Genomic DNA, 17322 nt, shown 5'->3' with positions numbered 1-17322 from the left:
CAAGAGAGGCCGCGACAGTGAGAGGCCCGCCCATCACGATGAAGAGTGGCCCCTGCTTGCCACATCTAGGGAAAGCCCACACACAGAAACGAAGACCCAACACAGCCAAAAATAAAAATAAATTAATTAAAAGAAGGCTCAACATTTAAAAAAAAAGGAATTCTGATGAAGTACAGACTTTAGTTAATAATACTGTTTCAGTGTTGGTTCACTAAGTTGAACAATGGTACCATACTAATGTACAATGTTAAGAAGGGAAATTTGTTGTGGAGTGTATGAATATGATCTTCACAATTACTCTGTAAACATAAAACTGTTCTAAAATAAAAAGATTTTAAAAACCACACAATACCAGGTGATGAGATCTGGGAGACAACAGAATTTAATACTGAATGGGGGTGGCCATGTGGAATGGTTTGGAGGGAACACCTTCTCCCTAACATGTGCACCACAAGGATTGAACCAGAGAAGATGAGGAAGAGTGGAAGGTCAATTTGGGAAGGCTCTTTACTGGGTGTTGAGGAAGCACTCCCTTTCTCTAACCAGAGCACGTAGACTCCTCTGCACCCCTCCCCTCCCCCCACGTATCTTCAAGGGTAGTGCTTTGTGATGTCACAGCCACCCCAGCGCTACCATTGGCTGACCAATCAAAGCTGATGGGTGTGGCTCTTCATTGTCCTGGCAGGGTATATATAGAGAGGCCAGGAGCCTTGGAGTAGAGCACACTGTTGCTACTCACATGGCAGAGGAAACTACAGTCCCCCAGGAGCCTAACCGTGATGCACGGACAAACACCGAGAGGTCAGTGCAACAAACACCGGGGGGCCAACGCAGAAGGGAGAGGGTGAATTCTCCACTCCAGGGCTATAAGATGGAAGAGGTCAGATTACCCGACTCACGTGCCTCCTCTTCATCCCCCACCCAAGACTTACCCAGCCCTTCCCTGGCACAAACCCCTTCTCAATCCACACCCATTCTCTCAAAGTTCTCCTTCCCATCCTCTTTCCCCAAATCAATATCTTTCTGTATCACTTTGTTTTCCGACCAGTTTCAGGAGGTGGTCGAGTTAACAAAATCAGTCCGTCGTCAGAATTCGGGAAGAGGTTCTACACAGAAGAAGTCAAAGATGCTAGCATTCTATTACTGGCGGAGTACAACAATGACTAAAGAGCCAGAGGAGGATGAAAACGTCCCAGAGGGCTCTTCCAGCAGTTCATAAAGTGCTGCCCTGGGTCTATCAGGTGACTGAGACCTTGCTGTCTCTGTTGTCTCTCCAGAGAAAGCACTGGAGACATGGTCACCTGTGTAGAGACCAAATAAAAAAGCCCTCAGCTATTGATGTACAAGCTGTTGTAGAAAGATGTGTGTGTATCTCTGTCTGTTCTTCGGTGATGGGGACTGAAGGAAGGCAGGAAGGGGCAGGCGTGTGAGAAGGGAGGGAGGTAGTATCCTGCCAGTTTGGGGCCCAGACCAGCCAGTCCATAGTTAGCCAGACACCGGGAATAAGGACTGGGTGAGGACTGAGCTCTGAAGACAGATTTCTTCCTGAACACTTTATCCTGCTGCTGAGGAGGAAATGGACTTGGTGTTTCCGTGTGTGTTTGGGAGGTCCCAGATGGGGAGAGGGGTGCTGTATGGGTGGTGGCAGTGTGTGTCATAATCTGATTCCACTTTTGATGTTTGACAATGGACAGTTTTGAAGCCTCATTAATTCCCCTTCCCCTTCTGGCCCACATCTGGCCACACTTTATGTTCATCCACTCCCAGCCAGGGAGTAGGTGAACATAAAATAGAAACAGATATGCCTAACCTGAACCATCCAAATTATTTCCGTGCCTAACTTTTCCATAGCCAAGACATCCATTACCCTAAAATATCCTCTAGTGCATGTGGAGAACCTGACCCAATAAGTAATCAAGTTAAGTCTCTGGCCCTTATAATCAGCTTGAAAACTATGGGACCCTATGGACCTTTCCCCCTAGTTAAAATAATACCTTTCACCTCAATGTTTAAGAAAAGGTTCAATCTAAATGAAAGCACGGTTTTCACAGATTGAAACCCATTATATAAGACCTATTTAGAGAAGGTGTGGTTATCCCCACTTCTGCTGCATTTAACAGCCAAGTTTTACTTGTTCTTAAACCCGGGAAAACAGGACCGGTGCCTCAGTGTGAATTCGTACCCTTGGCGTCATGGCCCCACCTATTGAAATGACTGATTCCACCCAATAATAAATAAGTAACTAGTAAATACTTTGCAGTTAGAGCAAAGTATTTGGCTAGCATGTTCTATTCAGTGCCTAGTTCAACAACCTCTCAGCTGCAGTTAACCTTCACCTTTAAAGGGACACAATACACCTTCACCTGGGTACTCAATGGGCTCAGTCTCCACGCCTGCCATCTCACATAGTCTTCACAGGCAATATTTTAACCAGCTCTAACTTTTTTCGGGTACACAGTTATGACATCACACTAATGACATCCTCCTTTGAGGAGATTCACATGAGACACATAGTACAGGGCCCCACCACTTCAGTTAAGCTCCTGAAAATTATTTAGTAAGTTGAGGGCTGCTCCAGTCCTGACAGTGTCAAGAAACAGCTTTTAGTCTTCTTAGGACCCACATTGTTAAAACAAGCCCAACATGTTTTCGACATGTTTAGATTCTGGAGGCAACACTCCTCATTTACAAAGCTTTTTTTTTTGTTCTGTAACTTGCAAATACGCCCAACTTGAATGAGACCCCCTGTAAAAAGATACTAGAATCTGCCTGAATGGCCAAAGAACAGGCATTCCTGTTACGGCCCTCCGGGATTCCTTCACTCTGGGAGCTTTAGCAACCTTCTCTCATATATCTTGGTGTCCCTCTACCATCACTGATGGCCGTTAGTTGCATGGGCTTCTGATACAAGGAACTACCTTCCTTGGCCCAATGCTGTATGCCATTAGTGTAGCAATTGGTGGGTACATACTGGACTTTCCTGGAAATATAGACTATCTCAGGTCCTGAACTTGTGACCCTCAGTATACAGCTGCCCGTTAGGCCTTTGATCATGGAAACAGCATCCTGCAAGCCCAGCATAGCTAGTGAGGCCTCCTTGCTACAGGATGGAGCTGAACCTGGGCTCTCTGCATACCCTACTTTCAGGAGAGGGTAACGTCCCCTGTGCTGGGTCCCTTGCCGGATGCCACAGTGCTAGAGGAGGTCATCTCTTAGAACACTTGGATACCTGGGGAGCCCCTTAGGCTCAACACAGTGAATACCAAAGGGGGTTCATTCACTTAACCAATGGCATTGCCACTGTCACACTTAATGGAGCTTGCTTGACTCTTGCTGCTTTTCATCTCTTCATCAGAATGTTCCTGATAAAGGACAGGACACAGGATCAGCTCAGTTGGCCAAACTTTAGCCAGTTATCTGAGCACTTGGCCATGTCATAGCCAACAATTGGCCTCATCTTCACATTTTTATAGATCTTTGGGCCACTGCCAGTGGTCTGACCATCTGTTCTGGCCAATGAAAACAATTCCTTCTCCAAGGTTGCCTCATTTGGGGTAAAGAACTCATAGAATCTCTTGCCTCACGGATACCCAAAATATAAATCAAGGTCACACATCTCCTGCACATATTAAAGCCACAATACAGTGTCTCACCATAGCACTCTTTACCTTCTTTGAAGTTCTGCACATTGATAGAGAGACTAAGGCACTCATTTCACTTCTCAGAATATATAGTACTAGCTCTTGATAGTACTAGATATTCAATGGAACGTTCAACTTTCTTATTGGTCTCATGCTGCAGGTGCCATAATGGCTTACATAAACAAGTCCAAATTAAATTAAATAAACCACGCAATGTTTTAGTTATCAGACAAACACCATGGGTAAGTTGTCATTGAGACTGATCCCATTTTTTCAGTTTTATTGAGGTATAATGGATAAATAAAAATTGTATATACTTAAGGTGTAGAACTTGATGTTTCGATTATTTCTATATCTATTCCTATATCTATAGAATGAAAGAATCACAACCATCTAATTACCCATCACTTCACAGTTACCAGTTTTTTCTTTTTTCTTTTTTTGGTCTAACTGCATTTTTGATGCATAACTCATTATGTGATTAATAATCCTTTTCATACCTTCTTGGTATATGTGTGGCATCATTAGTCTTGACATTCAAACCAAATTTTGGGTGAGGGATGTACATTCCACTTCTGTGAGGTGACAACAAGCTCACATATCCATAAATATATATATATATATGTAGATATACTCATAGGCATATGAGTATGACACTTTAAAAAAGACACCAGTATTTCAGGAAACAAATATATTCTGAGTGCCTAGTAGGTGTCAGATATTACTCTTGGTTCTGGAATTAGAGTGAAGAACATGAAATCAATAGTTCCTGTCCTCAAGTAACTTCTGTTTTCATGGGCAAAGGGGTCGTTCTTGTTGTTGGTGTGGGGAACCTTCTCTAAGGAGCTGATATTTGAATCAAGATCTGAATAATGAGGTCGAGTCAGCTGTGTGAAGACTTTGAAGAAGAGCATTTTAGGTAGACTAGCAAGTAGCAATGCCGTGAGGCCAGAACGAGAACAGTGCGTTGAGGAAGAGCAGAAGGGTGAGTGACTGGAGTGCAGTCAGAGAGGGGCAGAGCGGAGATTGATGACCGAGACTGGAGAGGCTGGCAGAGAAGTGGTCACATAGGGAGTTGCAGGGTAAGAACTTGGATTTTATCTTACGTGCAGTGGAGGGCCACTGGATGGTTTGATAAAGGAAAGTGATGTCGTCTGATGTATGTTTTAGAAAGTTCACTGGATGTTGTGAACTGTGTAGGACCAGAGGGGTGACAGGCTGCTGGGACAATACAGGTGTGATATGATGATGGCTGGGACTAGGGTTTAGCAGGGGGAATATAACTTAGTGTCTAGTTGAGCAGTTGGGAGCATAGGATTTAAAGTCCGATCTCAATTTACAGCTTCACCACCTAAAAGCTATTTGATCTTGAGTACGTTTTTTAACTCCTGTAAGACTTAGATTCCTCATCTGTAAAAAGGGAATGATAGTAACATGTATCTAGATCTTAGAGCCATGCTGGGATTAAATGAGGTAATTTATGTAAAACACCTGACATTATATTAGGCCAATAATAAGCATTTGATTAAATGGCTTCTGTTGTTATCATCTATGATATAAATACATACATGCATAATCCTTGCTTCTTTCTCCCCCACTCCCCAAAAGCTAGTGTGTCTTATGTTAACTGCTGCTAACCCATGAGTACTGAACCCTTGTGTTTTCCTTGAAGACACAGTATTTTGGGGCACCTTACCTCAATGGTCAAGCATTCTGGTTCCTTTAGATACTTTATAATGTGTCTGTATATGGCTTATGATGAATTTATTCAGTAAGTGGCAGTAGTGTCTGATTTCTAACATTCTCTTCTTTCTACCTAATGAATCATTGCTTGAATACCTATCCCCTTTTCTCCAACCTCTTCCACAGGTCCTAAATGAACAGCAACCCTTATTTCTTCCCCAACTGCAAACCTAATGTACTGAACTTAGTCAGATTGCTTTGACAGTTGCTTCCTTTCATTAAACGCAGCTTAGAGTTCTTCTTCCCTCAGAAAAACCTGCTTGCATGTTTCAAAGCAGGTTCTCATTTTATTAGTTCCTGATCAGGACTCTTCCAAAGTCTCTTGTTCCATTTGCCCATCTTCCACACATTACCATCATTTGAGACTATAAATAATAAACTGTTTACTTCCTCCTCCACATTCTTGATGAATGAAATAGGACTAGATGTTGATTCCTTCCTCTTTGAAGGGATTGCTTTCCCTTCCCCACCTAAGGCTGGTGAGTGATGAAAGCATCCTCAGTCTTTAAGGCTAAGCTCAAATGGTTCTTTCCCTCTGAAGCCTCTCTACCACCAATGCCTGCAGAGTTCATTGCCCCTATGGTCCTACAAATTCTTATATTAAAGCAATAGCCATATTGTATTAGAATAGTTCATTTATATGTTTGTCTTGTTGTAATATACAACAAGAAGGAGCATATTTCATTCATCTCTGTAATCCCAACCACTTTAACACACCTGACACAATGTCACGGTTGCTGCTCAATGTAGTTTGATGAACTGCTGGAGGACTGAACAATCAAATCATTCTGTAGATACTGGATCATTTCCTTAACCTGCTCTATAATGTTTGCTTTAGAAAATGTTAAACTTAAAATCATGTAAAATTTTTATTTTGAAAAACTCAAAGTACAAGAAAGAAAGTTAAAAAAAAAGAACCCTAAACACTAAAAACTCAAAACACTCTCTATGATATGCACACTTTCAGCAACTATCTCTTTGTACATGGCTTTACACATATGTAATTTACATGTGCATTTACATAAAGCAATTATATATAAATGTTGAGAATTATATATATATATATACATACATATACATAAATATTGAGAAAGCCTGTACATCTATAGGATTTTTACACTTCATTAGCCACTCCTCGACTGGATAAGCAGTGTTAAAAGCCTGGTGTGAATCTTTGCATATCTTTGTCTATGTTCATAAATAAGGTAACATACATATGTATGCATAAAAACATATAGGGGCACTATTTTACTCGTTACTGCACGTAGTTTTTCTCACTTAGAAACATTTCAGAGAAATGTTTTCCACATCGTCTGGTATAGACTTAACACACTTTTTAAACTAGTTATGTAAAATGCAATGGTTTGAGTGAAAGACAACTTATTAAACAATTCCTCTATTGAGGAAATTCAAGTTGATTCCAGTTTTTTGGCTACTAGAAAAAACGTTGCAATTAATCTGAATATATACGTAAAATTTATTTTGTTCATATTCACTGTTATATACCCGTGCTTTTATCTTCTATGGAAGAAGGCCCCGGAAATGGAATTGCTAAGTTAAAGTTTATGTAAATTCTTAATTTTAATAGGGGTTGCCAGATTGACTTCCAAATGGCTTTAATATACTGCACATTACCCTCGGCAAATGTATGAGATAACATATTAACCTCCACAAAACTCCAGCAATGTGTGATAACATGTTTAATGGTTTTAAAGTGATATTTCCTTGTTAATTTAATTTCAATACGCCTGATTGCTAGTAAAGTTGAGTAATTTCACTTGTTTATTGGCAAGGGGGTTTTCTGCCTCCTTGAACAGCCCTTTTTACCCTTTTTAACCACTTTCAATTAGGGTGTTTGTCTTTTCTTATTAATGTGTGGGAAATTTTTTATATGTTGGATATTGAACCCTTTATCTGTCATGTGTCTTACAAATATATGTTCCTGTATTATTTGTCTTCTGGTTTTATTTACCTTTACGTTTGCCATATGATTACATTTTAAGTTTTAAGCACTCAAATATGTCAGTCATTTCTCTAGAGTGTCTAGGTTTTCCAGCTTGCACAGAAATTTTTCTTGACTCCTAGATTATGCATACGTTTTCCATAATATATATATTTTACTTCAACATTTTTATCTTTAGATCATACAGAACTTCATTTTGTGTGAGAGAAGAGTCCAAACTTATTTTATCCTTTTTAATACATATAAATAATAAATGTATGCCGTACTACTAAGAAGAAAATAGAGTCAAAAAACCAAACAAAGCCCACTTTATTTTGGATACAAATCCAGCCCTGAAACTTACTAGCTGTTGCCCTGAGAAAGTCATTTAATTTATGTGAACCTCTTTCCCCATTTGTAAAAGGGAGATAATAATGTCAACATGACAGAAGTTTTATGAGAATTAATGTATGTCAAACACAGTGACTGGCATATAGATTCAGAGGTCAACAAAGATAGCTATAATGACTGTTGTTTAACTCCCTCTGAAATGCTTTCACCTTGAACACGCTTAGGAATGCTGATAGGCCCCATCGTGTCTTGCTTCATGGCTCACTTTGGTTTTGCATCTTTAATGGAGTTTTTATTATACAGTGCTCCTAAGGTAAAAAAAAGAAAAGAAAAAGAAAAACATTACAGGAAGTTGGCCTCAAAGATATTATCAACCAGGTAAAGTGCTACTGAGGTGAACATTAGAGGACAGACTAAGGCGGCCTAGATCCACCTCACACAGAAATACATCCTTTCACAAAGGGAAAAGATCTGCTAGAAACTCCTGCTTCTAGAAAAATAAGACAAGGATGTTAATAAATATGATGACTTGGGGGAAGGTGGCAAACATATTTGAGGCTCCGAATTTCCAGAGAGTATTTGAGAGAACACTTTGCTCTATATGGCCCAGGGAAATTAACCAAAAGCTCCCTAACTTGGGTGCCCCTCATGCGCCAGATACCATCACTGTCAGAACTGGAATTTATAGTCAATACTAAGTGCCCTTACAGATCATTTTTCATTTCATAGGAAGGCGAAATAACTTTCCTAAGCAGTTAGGAAAGTTATTTATTTATTTATTTTGAACAAACACACTTTTTTTTTTAACATCTTTACTGGAGTATGATTGCTTTACAATGGTGTATTAGTTTCTGCTCTATAACAAAGTGAATCAGCTATACATATACGTATATACCCATATCCCCTCCCTCTTGTGCCTCCCTCCCTCCCACCCTCCCTATCCCACCCCTCTAGGTGCTCAAAAAGCACTGAGCTGATCTCCCTGTGCTATGTGGCTGCTTCCCTCTAGCTATCTGTTTTACATTTGGTAGTGTATATATGTCCATGCCACTCTCTCACTTTGTCCCAGCTTACCCTTCCCCCTTCCCGTGTCCTCAAGTCCATTCTCTAGTAGGTCTGCGACTTTTTTTTTTTTTTTTTCGGCACGCGGGCCTCTCACTGTTGTGGCCTCTCCCGTTGTGGAGCACAGGTTCTGGACGCGCAGGCTCAGTGGCCATGGCTCACGGGCCCAGCCGCTCCGCGGCATGTGTGATCCTCCCAAACCTGGGCACGAACCCGTGTCCCCTGCATCGTCAGGCGGATTCTCAACCAGTATGCCACCAGGGAAGCCCAGGTCTGCGTCTTTTTTCCCGTCTTGCACCTAGGTTCCTCATGACCATTTTTTTTTAAAGATTCCATATATATGTGTTAGCATACGGTATTTGTTTTTCTCTTTCTGACTTACTTCACTCTGTATGACAGACTCTGGGTCCATCCACCTCGCTACAAATAACTCTGTTTCCTTCCTTTTTATAGCTGAGTAATAGTCCATTGTATACATGTGCCACATCTTCTTTATCCATTCATCTGTTGATGGACACTTAGGTTCCTTCCAAGTCCTGGCTATTGTAAATAGAGCTGCAATGAACATTGTGGTACATGACTCTTTTTGAATTATGGTTTTCTCAGGATATATGCCCCATAGTGGGATTGCTGGGTCATATGGTAGTTCTATTTTTAGTTTTTTAGGGAACCTCCATACTGTTCTCCTTAGTGAATGTATCAATTTACATTCCCACCAACAGTGTATGAGGGTTCCCTTTTCTCCACACCTTCTCTAAGAATTTGTCCATTTCTTCCAGGTTGTCCATTTATTGTTTGTAGATTTTTTGATGATGGCCATTCTGACCGGTGTGAGATGATACCGCATTGTAGTTTTGATTTGCATTTCTCTAATGATTAATGACGTTGAGCATTCTTTCATGTGTTTGTTGGCAATCTGTGTATCTTCTTTGGAAAAATGTCTATTTAGGTCTTCTGCCCATTTTTGGATTGGGTGGTTTGTTTTTTTGATATTGAGCTGCATGAGCTGCTTGTACATTTTGGAGACTAATCCTTTGTCAGTTGCTTCGTTTGCAAATATTTTCTCCCATTCTGAGGGTTGTCTTTTCATCTTGTTTATGGTTTCCTTTGCTGTGCAAAAGCTTTTAAGTTTCACTCAGTCCCATTTGTGTATTTTTAGTTTTGTTTCCATTTCTTTAGGAGGTGGGTCAAACAAGATCTTACTGTGATTTATCTCAAAAGAGTGTTCTTCTTTTATTTCCTCTAAGAGTTTTAGTGTGTCTGGCCTTACATTAAGGTCTTTAATCCATTTTGAGTATATTTTTGTGTATGGCATTAGGGAGTGTTCTAATTTCATTCTTTTTCATGTAGCTGTCCAGTTTTCCCAGCACCACTTATTGAAGAGGCTGTCTTTCCTCCATTGTATACTCTAGCCTCCTTTATCAAGATAAGGTGACCATGTGTACATGGGTTTATCTCTGGATGTTTTTGGATGGAACGTCCTATAAATATCAATTAAGTCCATCTTGTTTAATGTATCATTTAAAGCTTGTGTTTCCTTATTATTTTTCATTTTGGATGATCTGTCCATTGTTGAAAGTGGGGTGTTAAAGTCGCCTACTATGATTGTGTTACTGTCGATTTCCCCTTTTATGGCTGTTAGTATTTGTCTTATGTATTGAGGTGCTCCTATGTTGGGTGCATAAATATTTACAAGTGTTATATCTTCTTCTTGGATCGATCCCTTGATCATTATGTAGTGTCCTGCTTTGTCCCTTGTAAGTCATTATTTTAAAGTCTATTTTGTCTGATATGAGAATTGCTACTCCAGCTTTCTTTTGATTTTCATTTGCATGGAATATCTTTTTCCATCCCCTCACTTTCAGTCTGTATGTTTCCCTAGGTCTGAAGTGGGTCTCTTGTTGACAGCATATATACGGGTCTTGTTTTTGTATCCATTCAGCCAGTCTGTGTCTTTTGGTGGGAGCATTTAATCCATTTACATTTAAGGTAATTATCGATATGTATGCTCCTATTAACATTTTCTTAATTGTTTTGCATTTGTTATTGTAAGTCTTTGCCTTCTCTTGTGTTTCCTGCCTGGAGAAGTTGCTTTAGATTTTGCTGTAAAGCTGGTTTGGTTCTGCTGAATTCTCTTAGCTTTTGCTTGTCTGTAAAGGTTTTAATTTCTCTGTCAAATCTGAATGAGATCCTTGCTGGGTAGAGTAATCTTGGTTGTAGGTTTTTCCCTTTCATCACGTTAAATATGTCCTGCCCCTCCCTTCTGGTTTGCAGAATTTCTGCTCAAAGATCAGTTGTTAACCTTATGGGGATTCCCTTCTATGTTATTTGTTGTTTTTCCCTTGCTGCTTTTAATATTTTTTCTTTGTATTTACTTTTTGATAGTTTGACTACTATGTGTCTTGGCGTGTTTCTCCTTGGATTTATCCTGTATGGGACTCTCTGTGCTTCCTGGACTTGATTAACTATTCCCTTTCCCATATTAGGGAAGTTTTCAACTATAATCTCTTCAAATATTTTCTCAGTCCCTTTCTTTTTCTCTTTTTCTTTGGGAACCCCTATAATTTGAATGTTGGTACGTTTAATCGTGTCCCAGAGGTCTCTGAGACTGTCCTCAATTCTTTTCATTCTTTTTTCTTTATTCTGCTCTCCAGTAGTTATTCCCACTATTTTATCTTCCAGGTCACTTATCCGTTCTTCTGCCTCATTTATTCTGCTATTGATCCCTTCTAGAGAATGTGTAATTTCATTTATTGTGTTGTTCATGATTGTTTGTTTGCTCTTTAGTTCTCCTAGGTCCTTGTGAAACTTTTCTTGTATTTTCTCCATTCTATTTCCAAGATTTTGGATCATCTTTACTATCATTATTCTGAATTCTTTTTCAGGTAGACTGCCTATTTCCTCTTCATTTGTTAGGTCTGGTGCGTTTTTACCTTGCTCCTTCATCTGCTGTGTGTTTTTCTGTCTTTCCATTTTGCTTATCTTACTGTGTTTGGGGTCTCCTTTTCACAGGCTGCAGGTTCGTAGTTCCCGTTGTTTTTGCTGTCTGTCCCCAGTGGCTAAGGTTGGTTCAGTGGGTTGTGTAGGCTTCCTGGTGGAGGGGACTAGTGCCTGTGTTCTGGTCAATGAGGCTGGATGTTTTCTTATTGGTAGGCAGGTCCATGTCTGGTGTTGTGTTTTGGGGTGTCTGTGACCTTACTATGATTTTAGGCAGCCTCTCTGCTAAAGGGTGGAGTTGTGTTCCTTTCTTGGTTGTTGTTTGGCATAAGGTATCCAGCACCGTAGCTTGCTGGTCATTTAGTGGAGCTTGGTCTTGGTGTTGAGATGGAGATCTCTGGGAGATTTTCACCGTTTGATATTACGTGGAGCTGGGAGGTCTGTGGTGGACCAATATCCTTAACTTGCCTCTGACACATCAGAGGAACAGCCCTGACGCTTGGCTGGAGCACCAAAAGTCTGTCAAGCACACGGCTCAGAGTAAAAGGGAGAAAGAAAGAAAGAAAGAAAGAAAGAAAGAAAGAAAGAAAGAAAGAAAGAAAGAAAGAAAGAAAAATGTAAAATTAAATTAAATTAAATTATTTAAGAGTTATTAAAATAAAGAACAAAAATTTATTATTAAAATTTTTTAAGTAATTAAAAAAACGAGAAAGTAGAGAAAAACCAGACGAAGAAACACATTCACCAATGATAACAAGCGCTGAAAACTATACTAAAAAAAAAACAAAAAACGGACAGACAGAACCCTAGGACAAACGGTAAGTGCCAAACTATACAGACAAAATCACACACAGAAACATATGCATACACACTCACAAAAAGAGAAAAAGGGAAAAAATGTATAAATAGCGTTGCTCCCAAAGTCCACCTCCTCCATTTGGGATGATTCGTTGTCTATTCAGGTGTTCCACCGATGCAGGGTACATCAAGTTGATTGTGGAGATTTAATCCGCTGCTCCTAAGGCTGCTGGGCGAGATTTCCCTTTCTCTTCTTTGTTCGCACAGCTCCCGGGGTTCAGCTGTGGATTTGACCCCGCCTCTGCGTGTAGGTCTCCTGAGAGCGTCTGTTCTTCGCTCAGACAGGACGGGGTTATAGGACCCGCTGCTTTGGGGGCTCTGGCTCACTCAGGCCGGGGGGAGGGAGGGGTACGGAGGCAGGGTGAGCCTGCAGTGACAGAGGCCGGCGTGACGTTGCACCAGCCCGAGGCACGCCGTGCGTTCTCCCGGGGAAGTCGTCCCTGGATCACGGGACACTGGCAGTGGCGGGCAGCACAGGCTCCCTGAAGGGAGGTGTGGATAGTGACCTGTGCTCGCACACAGGCTTCTTGGTGGCGGCAGCAGGAGCCTTAGCATCTCATGCCCATCTCTGGGGTCTGCGCTCCTAGCCGCGCCTCGCGCCCGTCTCTGGAGCTCCTTTAGGCGGCGCTCTGAATCCCCTCTCCTCGTGCACCAGGAAACACAGAGGGAAGAAAAAGTCTCTTGCCTTTGCGGCAGCTCCAGACTTTTCCTGGATTCCCTCCTGGCTAGACGTGGCGTACTAACCCCTTCAGGCTGTGTTCACACTGCCAGGCCTCTCCCTGCGCTCAGACCGAAGCCCAAGCCTCAGCTCCCAGCCCCCACCCGTCCCGGCAGGTGAGCAGACAAGCCTCGCGGGCTGGTGAGTACTGGTCGGCACCGATCCTCCATGCGGGAATCTCTCCGCTTTGCCCTCCGCACCCCTGTGGCTGCGCTCTCCTCCGTGGCTCCGAAGCTGCCCCCGTCCGCCACCTGTAGTCTCCGCCAGTGAAGGGGCTTCTAGTGTGTGGAAAGCTTTCCTCCTTCAGGCTCCCTCCCACTGGTGCAGGTCCCGTTCCTATTCTTTTGTCTCTGCTTTTTCTTTTTTTCTTTTGCCCTACCCAGCTACGTGGGGAGTTTCTAGCCTTTTGGGGGGTCTGAGGTCTTCTGCCAGCGTTCAGTGGGTGTTCTATAGGAGCAGTTCCACGTGTAGATGTATTTCTGATGCTTCTGTGGGGAGGATGGTGATCTCCACGTCTTACTCTTCCGACGTCTTGAAGTTCCCTCCAGTCTATTTTAGAACGTTTTCAACACCTCAAAAAGAAACCCTCGTATCTTGCAGCTGTGTATACCCTATGGTCCCAACAACTTCTGCCTCAGCCTTAAGCAATTATTGATCTATTTTGTATCTATAGATTTGCCTGTTCTGAGCATTTCATATGAATAGAATCACATAATATGTGTTCTTTTGTGACTGACTTCTTTCGCTTAGCATAATGTTTTTAAGGTTCAGCCATATTGTAGCATATATTAGTTCTTCATTCCTTTTGATGTCTGAATAGTATTCTGTTGTATGGATTTGCCACATTTTGTTTGTCCACTGGTCAGTTGATGGGCATTTGGGTTGTTTCCATCTTTGGGTATTATGAATATTGCTGCTATGAATATTTATGTACAAGTTTTTGTATGGACATATATTTGCATTTATCTTGGGAATATACCTACAAGTGGGTCATACAGTAACACTGTTTCACCCTCTGAGAAACTACCAAACTTTTCCAAAGCAGGTATACCATTTTACATTCTCACTAACAGTGTATGATGGTTCTGATTTCTCTAAATCCCCACCAACTGTTATGATTATCTGACTTTTGGATTCTAGGCATCCGCATGGGTATGAAAGGGTATCTTTCTGTGGTTTTCATTTGTGTTTTCCTGATGAATAATGATGTCAAGCGTCTCTAATGTGCTTGCTGGCCATTTGTATATCTTCCTTGCAGAAATGTCTATTTAGATCTTCTGCCCATTTTAAAAGTTGGGTTATTTACCTTCTTATCACAGGCATGTAAGAGTTCTTTATATATTCTGAATAAAAATCCCTTATCTGATACACGATTTACAAATATTTTCTCCCATTCTGTAGGTTGTTGTGCTATATTCTGTACATGAATTATTTGAGTTGATCTTTGCAAAAGCTGTATGAGATATTATCCTTCTATTTTTTTTTTAGAGATCAGAAAACAGGCTCAGAGTGGTTAAGTACCTATCCTAACTCACAATGCTAGCATGGGATGGTTCCAGGATTTGCACTTAGATATCTATTGGAATTTCAGTTAAAGTCCTCCATCCTCTTGCCTTGATGCTCATATACACAGTTTGTATTTGATGAAAGAAATTGAATCTTAGGATTGTATTGCCCTGTCTATTCTTCACTCGTAGACATTCCAGTGGATAAACACTGAAAATGAAAACACTTTGGTAATACTCCTCAAATTGATTCTCTGGGGACCATGCTGATTCCCAGCAGGAAGGTGTAGCCACAGGGCTCCTGAGGTTGGTTGAATTGATGTTCTGAGTCTGGATTTATAAGCATGGGGAATTGTTCTTTTAAAAGACAATGACAAAGAGAACCCTTCTAATGTGAGCCAGATGCAGCCATGATTTTGAATAAATGTTTGCTGGTAACCATACTTAGGTGAGAACATCTGCCCACTGATGAGCTCCCTGGAGTTTTAGCAGGGGAATTTACGTAGGAAATACAACTCCAAGTACTTCCTCCTGAGGAGAGATGTTAGGCAAAAAGAAGCTTAATTTCCTTTCTTCCATTTTTTGTCCACCTGCCATTTAGGAAGCCTAAGTAAATACATTCCTGTCTTGGGAAAATACCACTTCCACTTGGCCTTCCATCTTCCCCAGCTTTGGCTTTGCAGGTGCCCAGTAAGTGTTGGTGCTTGCATCTGGGCCACATCTGTGCAGGCACCTTGGGTTGTCCAAGAATAGTGCATGGCTCCATAAGCCTATAGTAGCAACCCTCTGACATTAGAATTTGCTGTTGATATTTTTCATACACACTCACACTCTTGAGCAAACACACTAGTTTCCTTTCAAGCCTACCCTCTTAGATGTCCTTACTAGTCTATCTTTGAAATGCTGGATCATCATACAGGATACATGATATTTAGAGGAAACAGGTTTCAGTGGTGTTTCTGGATTCTTCTTAGTTCTAGGTCAGCCTAGATTAAGCAATCTGTAGTCTGGAGGGCTTTACTCACCTCCCAATCTGCCGTGCAGTCACAAGGTCCATCTTGTCTTATCACTTTTACTTAAGTCACCACCCTGCAGATTATCCATCATTAACTAGACCCTTATTCACGTATTGCTCTGCACTTGACGGAATTGGACCCAACCCTCTCCCCAACTTCATGAGCGCTTCTTTCCTGCCCTCTGTAACTCATAGTCTATCATTAAGAAACTCCCCAGTAGCTTCAAGTTGTTCTCTCCGTGTTCCCTTAATCTCTGTTTTATGACTGGAATATGGCTGTGCCTTGAGGAAATCACTTCCCCTGCAGTCCTCTTGAGCAAACGTTAGTTTTCCTCACATACCCCAAGGAGTCGACTCACTGTCACTTTCAAACCATTTCTGCTCCTTTCTCTTTCAAAATTCAGAGCTCATTTGTAGTTCTTGCTATTAGATAATATCATGTGCTACGCCATCTATTTCTTTACCTTCATTCATTAGACACTTTCCAGAGTCTTCTTCTCCACTTTTAGTACTGCCACCATCTTGGCAACTTCAACATCTGTCATCTATGTGGATATTCATCCAGCATTTTTGGCTTTGCAAACCTTTCATGCCCTCAATTCCAATGGTATTTTTCTTCCATCATACTTAAGCCACTCACTCTAATGCTCATGCACTAGAAATTGACATTCTCAAAAATTACAGCAACTCTGAAATCCTGATTTTATAACATACATCTCTTGGGCTACAACTGATTATCCTTCCTAGCAAAATACCTCCCTCACGTGCAGGTATACACACCTTCACACACCCAACTCTAAATATTCTTCAATTTTGAACTCCAATCTGTGAATTCTACTACTTTTCAGCATCAGCCACATTTCTCTTTTCGCATTTCCTCATTGCTTACCAATTTATCATGAGTATCACTTACTTTCATCAACCTTCATCTCCCTACTCACTTTCCCACCCTAGTACTTCCCTGGCAAAACCACAACCCTTGTTAAATTTAGCTATCTACCTGCTTTGTTCCTATATACAAGTGATGGATGTTGCTGTAGAAATTTACAAGACAAAGCTAACTGATCACACCTTAAATTCTTGACCACATATCTTAAATGATCAATCCTTCCATATTATACACCCATTTCCATTACACAAAATGAATATCCAATACTTTATCTTCCCCTCAATTTCTCAAAACCCTACCCTCACTCTTGTTATTTTATGCCCTTATCTCATCCTTCACTGAGAAAACTGAAGAGTCAAGAGAAAATTCTTTTATATTTCCCCACCAAATCTACCATCTTACCTGCATTTGTAATCATACCATAATCGTTTCCTTCTCCACTGTAGAATCTATAAATATTACTCATTCTCATGGAAAGCCAAGATTTCCACATTTGCTACCGATCCCATCTACTAGTGCTCTGAATACCCCTCTTGCTTTCTCAATATTTTTTCTTCTGCAATTATCCCTTTGGATTTTTATGTCGTCAGGTTCATTCAGTCATTTATATTGGCTAGATGCATTCTAGAATCTACCCTCTTAAAAATACACTCTCTTAATA

The sequence above is a fragment of the Mesoplodon bidens genome (assembly GCF_964165515.1).
Source record: "Mesoplodon bidens genome assembly, chromosome: X".
NCBI classification, from domain to species: domain Eukaryota; kingdom Metazoa; phylum Chordata; class Mammalia; order Artiodactyla; family Ziphiidae; genus Mesoplodon; species Mesoplodon bidens.
Note: the sequence above shows the minus strand (reverse complement) of the source record.